The sequence below is a fragment of the Triticum aestivum genome, chromosome 5D, assembly GCF_018294505.1.
Source record: "Triticum aestivum cultivar Chinese Spring chromosome 5D, IWGSC CS RefSeq v2.1, whole genome shotgun sequence".
Taxonomy (NCBI): Eukaryota; Viridiplantae; Streptophyta; class Magnoliopsida; order Poales; family Poaceae; genus Triticum; species Triticum aestivum.
In genome coordinates, this window is record NC_057808.1 from 413,271,057 (window position 1) to 413,283,831 (window position 12,775).

The 12,775-nt window shown below is 54.0% G+C and overlaps 2 pseudogenes; both read left to right on the forward strand.

Annotated features, from left to right (window-relative positions):
• LOC123122238 (dehydration-responsive element-binding protein 1H-like) lies at positions 1 to 3,889 on the forward strand (annotated as a pseudogene).
• Positions 3,890 to 8,276: 4,387 nt separating this feature from the next.
• LOC123120766 (dehydration-responsive element-binding protein 1H-like) lies at positions 8,277 to 9,786 on the forward strand (annotated as a pseudogene).
• Positions 9,787 to 12,775: the final 2,989 nt, after the last annotated feature.

Below are 12,775 nucleotides of genomic sequence, written 5' to 3' on the forward strand. Positions count from 1 at the left end.
TGGCCTTCCCTCTATTTGGGCCTGCATAGGCTCAGCAGGTGGAGCCCAATCCACTCGTCAAATAGAACGAAGCTGCCCATTTACCAAAATAATAAAGCTGCCGCACTGGCTCAACGCTGCAAAACGCCACGCGTCAGCTTGTCGCCGGCCCCACGCATGCTCCGAGCGCGTCAAGCAAAACTATATAACAGCGCACTCCACACAAGACACTGAGTTATCCATCCACGGTCCAGTATAATCCCAAGCTAAAGCAAAGCACCGAGCTAGCTAGTCACTCGCCGTTCACCGATCGACCGGCAGCAGTGCAGATGGACATGGGCAGCGAGCAATGGAGCTCCCCGTCCACGTCCACGTCGACGCACGACCAGCACGCGGCGGCGCCGCCGAAGCGCCCCGCGGGGCGCACCAAGTTCAAGGAGACGCGCCACCGGTGTTCCGCGGCGTGAGGCGCCGGGGCGGCGCCGGCCGGTGGGTGTGCGAGGTGCGCGTGCCCGGCAGGCGCGGGTGCAGGCTCTGGCTCGGGACCTACGTCACCGCCGAGTCCGCCGCGCGCGCGCACGACGCCGCCATGCTCGCGCTGGGCGGCCGCTCCGCCGCGTGCCTCAACTTCGCGGACTCCGCGTGGCTGCTCGCCGTCCCGTCCGCGCTCGCCGACCTGGCCGACGTCCGGCTCGCGGCGCTCGCCGCCGTCGCGGGCTTCCAGCGCCGGGAGGCCGCCGGTTGCGCCGCGACCGTTCCCGTGGACGAGGTGTTCGACACCTCCAGTTCGTCCACCTCTGGCTCGTGGGCAACGCCGCAGCCTTGTGCGGCCGCCGACGGAGTGTTCGACGTGCCGGCGGCAGCACTGGCCAGCGACATGTTCGACTTCGAGTTGGATGTGTCCTGGGTGATGGACCTGGGCTCGCCGGCGACGTCGCAGCCTGGTTGTGCGGACAAAGTGTTGGAGGTGCCGGCGGCCGCACTGGGCGGCGACATGTTCGACTTCGAGCTTGACATGTCCGGGGAGGGATGGCCAGCGCTCTCGCGACGTCCGCGCCCCACGCGCGTGCGCCGCCGCCCCCACCTCTGCCGCCCCCGCCGCTTGCCCTCCCTCCGCCCCCGTTCAAGCCCACCACCCTCGCCACCCCTGCATCCGGCCCGTCCGCGCCGCGGCGCCTCTCCTCCGCGTCGGCATCGGGGCTGGTTCCCGATCCAGATGCGCCGTCGCCGTCGCCGCATCCGGGGCTCTCCCGCTCGTCCCCCGGGATGGTCGCCGGTTTGCCCCCACCGTCCGGCGACTCGGCTCCATCGACTGAAGCCTCTCCGCCCCCGCCTCGTCTTCGATCCATTGTGGTCCGGGAGCCCGCCGCCGGGATTTGTGCTGACGGCCGTTCCGATGTTGCACGGGTCGCTGCTGGAGTGCCGCGGTCTGCCTGCTGCGTGCAGGCTTTCCCGGAGGTTGATGCCGTTGTTGCTGCTCCGCCCTCCTCTTCACGGACTCGTCCCAAATCTGTGGTAATCCGGGACGCGGCCTTGGCTCCGGGGGGAGGGGATTCCTCTCCTGCCTCAGACCATGGAGGATGGATTGAAGTGCGTGGGAGCAAGGGATGTGCAAATGCTTCCAGCAGCGGTCGGGCTGTGCCGCCGAAGGCGCGGCCGGTGGTTAGTCCGTCTGAGCGCGCCGCCTCCCTCAAATGGATGGACGGACGATGCTTTCGGTGTCTCAGCCGCAAGCATTTCGCCAAGGATTGCGAGGAGCCGCTAAAGTGCTGGCGTTGCTACAAAGATTTCCATCTTGCCAGTCAGTGCCCTGGCCCTTCGTCGAAGCTCTCCTCGACGGTGCCTTCCCACGGTCCTCGACTTGGTGTTGGGGATCGCCGTGACGCGCCGGCTAGCCATGCTTCTAGGCAGCGCTCATACGCCGAGGCTCTCTTAGCGCCACCCCTTGGAGATCGCTTGGCTCGTAGTGTGGACGGCTGTGTCTTCCCTCTCGCCCCGGTTGAGCAGGATCTCCTTGCTGCTATGCTCTCGGCTAGGCCGGTGGGCATCGATCCGTGGCCTAACGATCCTATGCTTGATGAAGCAATGGCGCCTTCCCCTCAGGTTTTGCCTGTCATCCTTGGTCCTAGGGACTGCTCCGCTTGGGGCGATGACATGTGGTTCAGCCATGGTGCCTCAGTCCGTAGGGAGTGAGGAATATGTTGATCCTATGTGCTCGGAGGCTACTCTTCTGTCGCCACACCATGGAGGCTCCTCCTCATCTTTTGTGGTGCACTCCCTTGTACGTCTGATGCCGAGTCCAGAGGAGCCGCTCGGTTTCAACGCGCCTGATGTTCTGGCTGAGCCTATGGACGAGGTGTGCAATGTTGTTGCGAAGGTGGCGCAAACTAAAGCGGCACCACTATCTCTGGAGGACTTTCTCAGCAAGGTTACATGTTCGCTCCCACAACCTCTGCTTGGGACCCCAGTGCCTTCGCATGGGGAGAAGAATGGCGGGCGACGGAGCGGGCGTCTGGATAAGAAGAACAAGGCGTGCAACATCCCGACATCCAAGCGTGCAGAGTATAGAATGTTGGAGGCTTTTGATGAGTTGCCGGAGGTCAGCAAAGCAGAGGGGCCAGAGCAAAAGATGCAAGCATACCTGGACATGTACAAAAAACCGCTCTCACCGCAAGTGATCGAGGCGTTGAGCTCTTTGGCGAGGATCGCTGGGAAGTCAAAGTTGGACCTGTCAGGATGTTTTCCACATGATAATGTTAACACATGATTCTTTGAGGCCGAGTCAGAATAGTCTTTCGGTATGGACAGTTTCCCTTCGGCGAGTGGCAGTTATTTTGGTTGCACTTGTGCCTCGCCTAACTGCCTTGGGCTTGGGTGCTTTGGTGTCTGGCTCTGATGATGTCCCTTGATGCTGCAGTTGTCTTATCCCTGTCCTTAAGTTCTAGTGCCTTTTTTCTCGTTTTCTTTTTTCTTTCTTTTTCGGTTTTCATTCGGTTTTCCCTGATTAGCCGAGAATGTTAAGTTTTCGGGTCCAGTTTTCCTTATAAACTGGACCAACTTTCTTCTTCTCAATGAAATGCAGAACCCTGCCCCTTTCGAGGTGTTCTCGAAAAAGAAAAGGACCGGGGCTCGTACTACGCGGATTCCGCGGAGGGGCTGCTCCTCGAGCCTCCGCCACCGGCAGATGCCGCCGAGGCGTGCTGGGACTACTACTACGGCGACGGCGGAGGTGACGCCGCGCTCTGGAGTCAGTAGTGAAAGAAATTGCCCTGGTTTGACTTTCTCGATGGAACGAACGAACTGAATATAGGACCACTTTGTCCGGCATATGAACATTTATCCATGAACCCTTAAACGCCTAAAAAGAATCTGATGGCTTTGCACGAAATCAAACGCTGTAATTGTAGTACTCCCTCTGTAAACTAATATAAAAGTGTTTAGATTACTATTTTAGTAATCTAACGTTCTTATATTAGTTTATGGAGGGAGTACGTACGAACAAAAAGGACAAAACAAAGGGCAATGAGAGACTTTGCAGGTGGAAGATTAACGCGCTAATGCACAAGATGTGCCCAAGAAACCACCCAGGTCAGCCGGTTTCAAGCCACCGTTCCGGGGTTCCTAGTGGCCACGCGAGCTGACGCGGCGCTCCGTGCCGCCTGCTTCCTAAATCCTACGGCCAACAGGGCAAAGATGCATGGTGTGTGTGACATGCCACCTTTCCTTCTTGGCATCGACGTGCCACGGCCCCCAGAATGGTCTTCCTAGATGGTTTATTTGCGTCGGCGCCGAAAAACGGCCCAGTCGCGCCCCTATGACCCCGAATTCTGCCGGCTCGGTCCGTTTTTGCGCCCGGTGCTCGCAGGCCAAACCCGGCGCACTGGGGGCGCTCGGGGGCTCCGGCGCAAGGGGGAAGCGTTTCCGGGGCCACATTGACAGACGAAAAGTCAAGCCACCCGCCTAGATTCGCCTCCTACCCCCCGCGCTCGGCCGCCACCCTGCCGATTCCGGCGCCGACCACCGTCCGCCGCAGCTAGGTAGACCATCTCCCGCCGGGAAAAAGAAGGGGTTTCGCCGAGGCAGCCTCTCCGCCGCCGCCTCGGCACCTTTTCCGGCGCTCCGGCCGCGCAGGGCCTGTACACCGGCGGGCTTGCGTCCACCGCACCCGCAAGGCGTTCGGTGAATTGCCCGGCCCGGCGATGGACTCTGAAGATGAGGAGGCGCTCGCGGCGTTGCTGGATGAGGAAGCCGAAGCCGACGTCTAGGAGCAGGAGCATCTCATGGGCGAAACCCGCCGAACCACACCGAATATGGGCTGATTCACGCAGATATCGGGCCTTTTTTAGCCGAAAGCTAGGCTGCAATCGGCGCCTGGGGACGACCGGGGGGCGACGACTGGGTGCCGAACCGCCCCGGCGCCGAGTTTATCGCCGGCGCACCCCCAGGCAGCTCTTTTTCGGGCCTGGGGGCCGAACGGCTGAAGATGCTCTTAGATATTTGTGGAACGGAGCAGTTTTTTGTCGCATTTCTATTCTCGGAGGTTCGGCTAAGCGATAGCGGAGAACAGTTCTAAGCCGCAAAAACCGCGGCGAAAAGGACACATCGGCCACCATTTGAAACAAAACTATGGGTGCTGACGCTGGACCCGCCGGAATTGATTCCGGAAATAGGTTTCATCCGTTCATGTGTGGCGTTCATGTGACGGGGGAGGTGGACCAGAGTACGCTAATTAGTCTATAATAGAAATATGTGGTCGACAGGAGGAGCCCAATCAGATCCGGACTCACGTCAAAATCCTTGTCGCCACGCTACGTGAGCTCACTCAAGTGGAGGCAGATGAGTGTGAGGACAGAGGAGGCCGCGGGCGGGGCACACCATGTCGCTGTTTGTCTGGGCCTCCTTCCTCAATTCATCCCGTGGCCAAGTGGCAGGATGCTAGGATATTTCTTCCTTCTTTGGGTAACAATTATGACAGGATGATGTGCCACTTTGGTTAACTGTAAATATATTCAGGCCAACTCCGACGTAGGAACCAAAATCGCCCGGGCTAAACGGACAGACGAGCCGGCGCAACGCACGACCTCATTTGTAAAAACGTCCACTTCTGGTCCGGCTCGTCTCATTCTGGGCGTAAAATTGGTTTGGCTTTGCGGTCAAATGAACACAGAATGAACACGCATGCGGCCTCTCGCCGTCCGTCACAGACCCGTGCGTTGGCCATCTAACTACCTCCAACCTACCCCACTCAATGGACATGGATGGGTGGGCCCGCCGGTCAGCCAGCCAGACAGCCCCGACCACGTCTTTTTTATGGCGAAGCCGTGGACTTCCACTTCCTCACCATCTCCATTGCTCCCTCCCTCCAAGAAAGCAAACCCTAGCCTAGCGCCGCTACCCACCTTGCTCCCCGCCGCCCATGGGGTTCTGGAAGTGGCACCCTGACAAGAAGACCAAGCGCGACCACGAGGCGGGGTCGTTGTCCGCCTCATCTGGAAGCGCGGCCACCCACTCCACCTCGCCGGCATCCTTCTCCATCTCCCCTCCGGCGACCACGCCAGGCTTCCGGCCCTACGTCAAGGTCGCCATCTGCCACCGGTACTGGGAGACCGGCATGCCGTTGCCGTGGCCAGATGCCCACCTTCCCAATGGGTGGCATGTAAGCCCGCATCGGGTGCCCATCCCCCCCGTCCGGCGAGCGGCCGCGCGTGCCTCCAGGAGATCGCCCGTCGTCGCTCCCGGATTCCGCGTCAGTACATCGCCGACCGTAGGTACGACGTCGACTCGCCCTTCCGGGACACATGGTTCCAGGACGAGCACGACATGCGCCGGCAAACTTTTTTGTCGGCCGTGCTCATAGGCCGCCCCGTGTGTCCCAGAGTGCCCCTCGTGTGTGCGCATCGAGCCCGACAAGAGCGCGCGGCCTGACGCTAATGCCCTCTCCCTTTCCGTCGCCGCCGCCCCCGCCCCCGCAACCTCCCACCATGATGTCCGAGGAGGAGGAGCGATTGGTGCATGCCGTCATGGAGGACTTCGAGCGGGAGCACAAGCGCTGTCAGGAGGAGGAATGTGAGGGGTTGCAGGAGATGCTGGAGTTGTCGGCAGTGGGAGACGTCTGCGTGTCGGAGCTGGACGTGAAGCAGGAGGTGAAGATGGAGGTGAAGGAGGAGGCCACGGAGGAGCGTGCATGGGCGCCGTGGTCACCACCACCGTCGCCGCCGCCGCAGAACTCGCCCGTCCAATTATGGGAGCCGCCGCCCCATCTCTGGACACCCCACCCTACATTGACCTGGCTAGGCGACGACGAGGACAGTGGCGCCTGATGACGGCGACGGCATTGGAGGCACGCGGGGCGGACGAACTACCTTTTTATGTTCTTTTTAATTTCAACTTAAGTACTATGCGTGGGCCATGACTATGGTGGATTGTTTAATTAAGTTTGTTATATATTTATGTTTTAAGCTATTTTGCAATGCCTTTTTTAAAATTACAATGCCTTTTTGGGTGTTTTTTTCTAGGTCCGACACGGACAATGTTTGGGATGCGGCTGCGCGTTGGGTGCACCGATCCGCGGACGACCCAAACCGTACACGGGCGTCCATTTTGCCGCTCCAAATGGACAGAATCCGGATCAAACGGATGTCCTTCTGGAGATGATAGCCCCTCTAGAAGTTCATCTGGTTGAAGTTAGAGTCAAATTTTTGGATAGCTACTTCAAATCCATCGGCTATGCCAAGAAATACCAGCGCTCTGGAGATGATAGCCCTCTCGCCGGCCCTGCGGTGGCCGCTACCGCCAGCAAACTTTGCAGCCGTATCCGTTGATGGTTCCTTCGCACCGCGGTTGGTGCAACAACAGTCGGGATTGTGTTAAGAAGGGACAATGGGTCGGTAATTTTTGCAGGTTACCGTCATATCTTCAAATGTAATAATGCACTAGAAGTGGAGCTACACGTGATCATGCAAGAAATGGCTCTTGCGCTCGAGCACACAAACCTTCCGGTTATCGTGCAGTCCGATTCCTCAGAAGCCACTGCAGTACGCTCAAGTTATCGCATTTCTGGTTCGGCACACGGCCACATTGTTGCGAAGATCAATGCTATGCTTTCGGATAGGAGTTTGTTCCTCAGAAGCTACGGCATGAACAAAATGTAGCTATTGTTTAGCAAATTATAGTCGTACAGATCGTGTCACGGGTGCTTTTGTTGTAACCCAGAACATTGGGATAAAACTCCCCTTTCACCGGAAAAAAAAATGGCAACAACTGACTTTGCAAGAGGAAGATTAACGCTGGGTAAGAGCATTTACAACCGGACGCCTCAATCCATCTCTCGTACGCCTGCAGACGCGCCCGGTCAGTGACCGGACAGGAGAGAGGAGGAAAAGCGTGACCAAACCGGACCCCTCATATCATCCCTATAAGCTCGGGCTGTCCGCGAACCCTAATATCCATCTCAAATGTATGGGGGATATGAGGGCTCGCGGACGTGCCCGGGCGCATCCGGGTAGTTCGCCACGTCGGACGCGGCCCCACCCCGTACCACATTTTCTCTTTCTTTATTCATTCTTTTATTTCTCTTTTTTGATCTCCACCAATCACATGCAAATGTCCAGTCATATGAGGAGGAAAGTGAAGAGTGTAGCTGCGCGGACAAATAAATAGGGGCTTAAAGTGGATTGACCGGGTGCGTGAGCGAACGTTTAAGGATCACATTTACTATGTCCGGCCATAGATGCTGTAATCACACAGAGGCAGTTCGGACGCGCTAATGCAGAAGATGTGGCCTAGAAACCATCCAGGTCAGCCGATTAAAGCCACCGTTCCGGGGTTCCTCGTGGACACGCGAGCTGACGCGGCGCTCTGTGGAGCCTCCTTCCTAAATCCTATAGCCAACAGGGCAAAGATGCATAGTGTGTGAGCGTGACACGCCACCCTTCCCTCGTGGCTTTGGCGTGTCACCTTAGATATTTAGGTCCGTGCCACTTAAATATATTTGTGGAACAGAGCAATTTTGTCCCATTTCTATTCCTGGAGGGCATCACTTTGTAGAAAGCAGACGAGCGGGAACAGTTTTAAGCCGGAAAAACCGCGGCGAAATTTACACGTCGACCACCACTTGAAGGAAGACAATGGGTGCTGACGTTGGACCCGCCGGAATCGATTCCCAAAATAGGTCTTATCCGTTCATGTGTGGCGTTCATGTGACAAAGGGAGGTGGTCAAGACTACCCTAATTAGTCTATACGAGTACAAAATATGTGGTCGACGGGTGACGGCCCAACCAGATCTTTTCCTGGGCTCATGTCAAAATCCTCGTCCCCACGCTACGTGAGCTCCGCTCTCTCAAGTGGAGGCAGGTGAGTGTGAGGAGGAAGCAGCTGCCGCGGGCGGGGCACACCACGTCGCTGTCTGGGCCTCCTTCCTCAATTCATCCTGTGGCCAAGTGGCAGGATGGATATTTGTTCCTTCTTTTGGCAATAATGATGACAGGATGATGTGCCACTTTGGTTATTATACTCCTATATGTATTTAGTCCCATTGCCGATTTGTTCCGGGGGGAAAGGCTCTTGTCCTAGTGATTATTTCTTTCCTGGCATCACTCGTGCCTTTACCTCTATATATAACAGCAGTGATGCCAGTTTAGAGTTAGGCAGACGTACCTGGTCTCATGGGTGACACATCTGAATCTAGTTTCTTTGATTGATACTATCTCGTTTCAAAATAATTGAATTTTTGGGTTTGTTACAAGCCAAACTTGTTTAAATTTGACCAAGTCTATTGAAATATTAACATTTATAACAGCAAATTAGTCTCATCGCACTATGTTTTTTTACATCGCACTATGTTTATTTGGTGTTGTAGGCCTTACATATTTTTTCTATAAAGTTGGTCAAATGTAAGAAAATTTGACTTGGAATAAATTTAAAACTTTAATTATTTTGAAACGATAGGAGTAAATGCCAATCAGAATCAAGTTAATATGTCAATGAAAATTTACCTTGCTTGCAACTTAAGCCTCCTCCTTCAGCAGCAGTTCACCATTACTCTATAAAGGATCCTATAGTACTCGTCTCCCTAGGCTCCTCGCGGGCGAGAACACCTCATGGGCGTCCATTGCCGGCTGGCTTCCGACAGAAGCCTCTCGGGGGTGCAGGCTCTGGCTCGAGAAGTACGTCACCGCCGAGTCCACGACACGCACGCACGACGCCGCCATGCTCGTGCTCGGCGGCCGCTCCGCCGTGTACCTCAACTTCCCAGACTCCGCGTGGTTGCTCGCCGTCCCATCCGCACTCGCCGACCTGGCCAACGTTCGGTGCGCAGCGCTCGCTGCCGCGCGGGCTTCCAGCGACGGGAGGCCGCAAACTACAACACGACCATTCCAGTGGACGAGGAGTTGGACACCTCCAGCCCCAGTGCGGATAACACCGGCTCGTGGGCAACGCCGCAGCCTTGTGCGGCTGCGGACGAAGTGTTGGACGTGCCGGCAGCAGCACTGGCCAGCGACATGTTCGACTTCGAGTTGGATGTGTCCTGGGTGATGGACCCAGGCTCGCGGGCGACGTCGTATCCTGGTTGTGCGGACAAAGTGTTTGATTTGCCGGCTGCCGCATTGGGCGATGGCGACATGTTCGAGTTCGACTTGGAGCTGGACATGTTTGGGGAAATGGACCTGAGCTCCCACTACGCGGATTTCGCCGAGGGGCTGCTCCTCGAGCCTCCGCCACCGGCCGATGCCATAGAGGCGTGCTGGCAGAATGGGGACTACTACAACGACGGTGGTGGTGACGCCACGCTCTGGAGTCAGTACTGAAAGAAACTATCCTGATTTGACTTTCGCCATGGAACGAACCAACTGAATCGGCTTGCGGTATACTCCGTCCCAAAATAAGTGACACAATTTTGTACTAATTTTAGTACCAATTTAAGTTGGTACTAAAGTTAGTACTCCCTCCGTCTAGGTGAATAAGTCATCTTAGGCTAGCCATAGTGGGGGTAACTTAGATAGTAACTTAACACATCCCAAGACAATTTTGCTTATGTGGCAAGTATTTAATGAGAAAAGAGGTGCTTGTGGTAACATAATATGTTACTGTAACATAGCGCTTCCCGAGACAAAATGAGTCTATGAGGTAATAAATGAAGCCATCTATAATACTACTACTATATTACTTTGCACTATGAAGGTAGTAACATAGATAAGTTACTCCCCAGTATGACCAGCCTTAGGTTGTGCACCGTGACCAAGGAAAAGTGGAAAAGGAGAGAACTTAATGTTTATTTGCTAATTAATAGCATTGCATGCATGAACTAACCACTGCATGTTGTGTTTGATAGTCTCAAAACATTTAAAGCATGCACGCCCACATCTTTTATTGGTTGATATGTAAGAAACATTAGACGAGATGGAGTTAATGCACCGCGCCTAAGTGTTTTGGGATTATTTGATTTTCGTAAGGTGACTTATACACCTAGACGGAGGGAGTACAAAATTGAGTTCGTACTAAAGTTAATGCAAAGTTGAGTGACTTATTTTGGGACCGAGGAAGTACTTATTAAAGTTCATTCACGGAACGCATAAAAAGAATCTGACGACTTCTCACGGAATCAAACACAGTAGGAAGATTTACTGCTGGGTAATCCGACAGAGGCAGTCCAAACGCGCTAAGGCTAGTCATAGTGGGAGTAACTTAGATAGTAACATTGCGAATTCCAAGAATTTTTTGCTTATGTGGCATGTAGTTAATGAAGAGAGAGGTGTTTGAAGTAACATAATATGTTACTACTATAACATTAGCGCTTTCCGAGAAATGATGAGTCTACAAGCTAATAAATGAAGCCATCTATGATACTACTACTATATTACTTTGCACTATAAAGGTAGGAGTAATAACTTAGACTAGTGTCATATGCATGACACTAGTATAAGTTACTCCCCACTATGACCAGCCTAATGCACAAGACGTGGCCTAGAAAACGTCCAGGTCAGCCGGTTAAAACCATGGCTCCAGGAAGGATTCCTCGTGGCCACGCGATCTGACGCGGCGCTCCGTGCCGCCTCCTTCCTAAATCCCATGGCCAACATGGCAAAGATGCATAGCGTCACCTACTCACCTTAGATATTTAGGTCCGCGCTACTTAAATATCAGTGAAACAGAACAGTTTTGTCCCATTTCTATAAAAAGAAGATGAGCGGATAACAGTTTCAAGCTGGAAAACCGCGGCGAAAAGGACACGTCCACCACCAGTTGAAGGAAAACAACGGTCGCCTGTCATCATTGTTGCCAAAAGAAGCCACAAATATCCTGCTACTAACATCTTGCCACTTGGCCATTGGATCAATGGAGGAAGAAGGCCCAGACAGCGACGTAGTGTGCCCTGCCCGCGGCATCTGTTTCCTGCTCACACTCATCTGCCTCCACTTGAGTGAGCTCACGTAGCGTGGCGACAAGGATTTTTACGTGAGTCCGGATCTGATTGGGCTCCTCCCGTCGACCACATATTTTTATTGACTAATTAGGATCAATTCCGGCGAGTCCACACAAGAACGGATATATGACCTATTTTTAGGATCAAATTCCGGCGAGTCCAACGTCATGATGTGCCACTTTGGTTATAGTATGTATTTAGTCCCAGGGGAGGTTCTTGTCCTGGTGATTATTTCTTGCCTGGCAACACCGGTGCCTTTTCCTCTATAAAAACACCAATGCCAGGATGACAAAGAGGTGATGTGTCACTTTATTAGAGTTAGACAGACGTAGGAGTACTTGGTCTCATGGGTGACACATCTGAATCTAGTTTCTGTGATTGATACTATACCCGTTTCAAAATAACTGAAGTCTTGGGTTTGTTACAAGCCAAACTTGTTTAAGTCTGACCAAGTCTATTGAAAAATATATTGACAATTATAACACCAAATTGGTCTCATGGGATATTTTATGAAATATATGTTCACACTATGTCTATTTGGTGTTGTAGAGGTCTTAGCATATTTTTTTCTATAAAGTTGGTCAAATGTAAGCAAATTTGACTTGGAATAAACTTAAAACTTCAATTATTTTGAAACGGGTGGAGTACATGCCAATCTGAATAATGTTAATACATATGGCAATGAAAAATTACCTTGCTTGCAACTTAAGCCTCATCCTTCGGCAGCAGATCATCATTACTCAATAAAGGATGCTGGAGTACTCTTCTCCCTAGGCTCCTCGTGGGCGAGAGAGCCTCCTAATCGTCCATTGCCGGCTAACTTGCGGGGAAAGCCTCTTGGGAGCGCTCCGGGCCGTCCGATCTGCCCGGACGCTTGGACCCGGGAGACCCGGCTCGAGGGTCCATAACGGGTGGACCGCTGGGCGTGCCAGGGTCCACAGTCATTGGGCGGCTTCGGGCGCGCCCGCGGGTGAGGCACCACGCGCTTTCTTGCGTGCCAAGCCGTGCCTAGAGCCGCGTGGCGGCATGCATGCCCCGCGCCGGATGATGGAGCAGAATTCTGTCAGATCCCTACATAGGATTCCTCATGGGCCGGAGCGCGCATATAGGATCAGATTGGGGTACACAAGAGACAAGGATTTACCCAGGTTCAGACCTTCGTTGTGAGGTAATACCCGACATGCTACATGTATTGTATGGATGTGGCCTCGTTGAGGTGTACATGTGTTGGATCTGTTGAAGATCTATTCGATGCCCCCCTTGGGAGGCCCCTACCTCCACTTATGTAGGTGGATGAGGGGTAGGGTTACATGGTTGTTGCCACTACTAGAAAAAGGCTTATACATAGAAGTTTACCAGTAGCGTGTGTTTTG